This window comes from Poecilia formosa, unplaced genomic scaffold (genome assembly GCF_000485575.1).
Source record: "Poecilia formosa unplaced genomic scaffold, Poecilia_formosa-5.1.2 Scaffold63, whole genome shotgun sequence".
NCBI classification, from domain to species: domain Eukaryota; kingdom Metazoa; phylum Chordata; class Actinopteri; order Cyprinodontiformes; family Poeciliidae; genus Poecilia; species Poecilia formosa.
The window spans coordinates 1,694,397-1,698,492 of record NW_006800002.1 but is presented as its reverse complement, the minus strand read 5'-3'; the positions used below and the strand labels follow the sequence as shown (position 1 = coordinate 1,698,492).

At 39.5% G+C, this 4,096-nt stretch overlaps 1 protein-coding gene across 1 annotated transcript in view; it reads left to right on the top strand.

Annotated features, from left to right (window-relative positions):
• Positions 1 to 4,096, top strand: part of arhgap32a (Rho GTPase activating protein 32a) — a 32,003-nt gene that overhangs the window by 5,030 nt on the left and 22,877 nt on the right. The window lies entirely within an intron of this gene.

Genomic DNA, 4,096 nt, shown 5'->3' with positions numbered 1-4,096 from the left:
TTTTATATCTAAATTAAGGTGAATTCATGGTTCCTTTTTCCACATAATGTAACCGGTAGTACTTATGATTAAGTCACATTTTTCTCTCATTAATTCAGTTTGCTAGCATTAAGTTTAGGTTGTGTGGACAATAGTAATAAAATAGTTTAAAAAATAGCACCTTTGTTCTTGTTGTGAACGCTCAGTTCACAAAGCAGTGTTGAGTGTGTGAGAACTGAGTGGTGGTGCAAATTCTTTTCACACATTTACAATAAAACTAAAACTATTTTCTTTAAAAAATGTCATTTTTTTAACACAAATAATTTACTGATTATCACGAGAAACTAAAACTAAACTAGGAGTTTGCACTTGGTCTAAAGCTAAACGTCTAGTTAGTTACATAATGGCAGAATGTGATAATATTGAAATAAGAATCATATAACTGCAAATTTAGAGGTAATCTGTGAAGCTGGTTATATTTGCAGACATTGCATTTACTCTTGAAACAGAAGCTTGGAAGTTGGTATTATCCTCCATTTTCAATTGCAAGTTCCCAGATTAAATTTGACGGCTTTACCTAAAACGTCCACTTAACTCCGGAATTTTTTTCATTAGGTTTCAAAGTTTTTGATCACTTTTCAAAGTCCAAACTCCATAAATACTGCATACATTTACAAGAATTCAAATTCAAAAAATACTTTATTGATCCAAAGAGAAATGAAATAAATATTTAATAAATGGTGGGAAAATGTGCAACATAGCTTTCCCTCTGGCTATGACCCGCCCCCTCATTTCATTTTTTAAATGAAGGACTTGTGACTGACAGACTTGTGACCAAATTTTACCTGGGAAAAAAATTAAATTCACCCAGTCATTTTCTTGTCAACATGTCTGCTGATGCCGGTCCCACAGACAGCGTGCAGGATTGTGCGCGCCGCTCCATTTTACTCGCAAAAACGCCATGTAGGCCATCAGATACCAGGCGACATCCTTTGTGCTCGCCGCTCCGGTCTCCTGAGATCAGAGCTGCACCTCCCCATTAATTGTGACAGGTAAAGGGGGCCTCTTTATTCATACATCCAGAATAGTACGTTTGATACTTTGGAGATGAATGACGACGGAGAAGCTGTGGAAGCAGTACTGCTGCTTGATTCGGTGTGACTTCAATGTTTCTAGAAGAAAATCCACAGGAAAATAAAAAAAAATATGTTGCTTTGACAGGTTTGAGACATATTTGTATATTCATTTTCTCACCTATAATACACCAAAAGGTGGTACGCTGATGAAGATCACTCATCATCATGTCTCTTCACAGCCTTTCGACTTTGTAGTGTACGCTATTTGGAGCATTTCTAAATTGGTCCACTGTTACGGTATTTGGGCTAAAAGAAGTGATTGCTTTGGTGATCACTTCTTTCGTCAGATTTTCTAAGGTTTTCCAGACGAAAAAAAAAGTGCAAGTCTTTTATGATGCAGGTGCATATGCGAGCTCGTCCGCTCTGCTGTGTGCAGGACAACATGTTCCTCCACTCAAACAGACTCTCTGTCTGATGAGCTATAATCAGCAAGGTCAGGTACCATTGTATGCGCAGAAAACCCTTTTTTTTTTTTTTACAGGGAAAGAATTCAGCTGATAGAAAAGTATTTACCTCATTAGCAACCCACAACCTTAACATTGTTTTTGGGTTACTTGTGTGGCTCTAATAATGCATAATTGTAAAGTAGAAAGTAAACGATGCACGCTGTTCACAGTCTTGCGCAGATAAAACTGTAAATTAGGGGACAAACAGCATCATGTTGACCAAGGAACACAAAACACAGATGAAGGATAAATTTGGGCTTGATTCAAAACAATATCTCAAGGTCTGAATGTCTCTCAGAGTACTGTGTAAATCTCTTCATCTAAAAACGGAAATAGTATGGCACAGTGCCAGACCTAATCCTCAACTGAGCAAGAGGAGCCAAATAATTCAATTGGGCGTAATTCAGTTTATTTTTATAGCGCCAGTTCACAACACATACCATCTCGAGGCACTTTGTGAAATAAAAGTCATGTGACCAGATCCACGGTGAAGCGGAAAAGATCCTAAGCTACGGATGGGGCTACGATTAGTTGTGCCCTCTACAGATCTGCTCACTATAGATGAGTGGCAAGAACTAAACTGTTGTTTACAGAAAGCCTTAAGAGGACCTACTTGTGTGTTCCTTCATGTTGGGGACATGTGAGATAGTGTTCTGTGGACAGAGCCGGTGGAGACGATGGTGTGTTCATCCCAACTCACACCAGTTTCACAAGAAACCCTGGCAGTGGCTGTAGAAGTTTTGAGGTGGTGACCCAGAACATAAAGAAAAGGCTACAATAAAATGACTTGGTTAGTTATTGGACCTGGACCTCAATCTAATTTTTGACAGAACTTTTAGTACCTAGATGTGGAAAGGTGTTAAAGGAGAAATACCCAAAGAAACTTTTTGCTGTGATTGCAGTGAAAGAAGACCTTAAGTAAAGATTGACTCTGTACTGGCCTGGTTTAAAACTAGTCTCATGTCGCTAATCGCTTTGCTTCGTACAGAAGGTCTAGACCCTCAGCTATTGAGAAATAATTGGTAGCTGGAGGCAATCGCTAACATTTGGTCCTGATATATGTACAAGTTGAGTGCGCTGTAAACAACCAACCCCACTACGAAATAAGAAGTCCTAAACTAAACGACTCAATATTTGGAGGTGTGGCCAACACATATTTAACGGCTCTGTTTACTTCCTCCACTGTCATTGCTAAAACTGCAATCATGGCAGACTTCAAATCTAATTCATCACTGTTCAAAGCTCTTTCTGTTCGCTGATTGGCCGGGTTGAAATTCATCCGGAGAAATCGAGGTCCATAGGAGAAATTTCAGATGCAGCACTGAAGGGAAATGAGAATTAAGTGGAAACTTAACTAGGTCAAAACATATGCCCCTGCCAACACTTTTCATATTTCTATTTATGACACAATTTGAAATCTACTGTAAACATCCTCTTTGTGTTGGGCTGTCACATCAAATCCCATCAAAATACACAAACGTTTGTGGCTACAACGTGACAAAACACTGTTCCAAGACACTGTCCGGTCATATAAGAAGACTATAGATGTTGGATCCAAGTGACCGTTGCATAACATAACTTTATGTAATGTGGTCTCTGGATCGCTGCTATCTGTGTAATGCACTTTTTGCCCTTCGGCAAGGTTGAGTTGAGACACAGTGCGAGACGAGGATGGAGCCGAGTTGGACCTGCTCAGTATTCCTGTCGGCCTGTTGGCATCCTGTTGACTCAAGAAGCTTTATGGAAGTCCAGAACCAGCAGTGGATAACCGAGCTGGAGGGGCTGCTGGGAAACCGCTACTACGGCACCAGCGTTCAGTGGACTCTAGTTAACGTACCTGTTGGACCAGACATGTTGTGGTTGATCAGCAGAACCCTTTACACATGATGGTGACCCATCTCTCTGCTACCTGAGCTGCAGTGGTGGGAGCTTTGGGAAGGGCCTGTTTTTGTCCGTGAGACGTTGTTTACCGATAAACACCCTCATAATTCCAGAAGCACGTTATGGGAAAATTGAGGGAGAGCCAGGTTTGCTTCATCAGGACATTCCTAGTGTTTTCATTACTGAACTGAGGGTAAGCAGTAGAAGCTGACGTATGAATGAAAAACAAAAGGTTTTTACTGGGACTGGAGAACAAAACTGACATAAATTAAAAAGGTTTAAAGTGTAATCCTATCTAAATACTGATATTTTACCAATTCCATGGCAGTGGATAAAAAACAGTAATTGTTTGATGTAAAATTAAAATTATTTATGAAGCTGAATGAAACAGGCTGTTATGTCTACATCTAGTTTGCGTTTGGACGGACGATATGAGCCAGTGTTGTGTTTTAGCTTAACCAAAACTTTATTCATCTTCCTCTGCATTACAGTACGGGATAATACCAACACAGGCAACTCAATATTGTTAGGGTGTTTTAGGGCTATTGTAGATAGAAAAAAAGGGTACGTTTCCTCTGAAAAACTCAAAAATGTTGAGATTAATCTCAGAAATTTTCTAGGAATTCTCTTGGAAATTTCTGAGTTTGAAAAGTC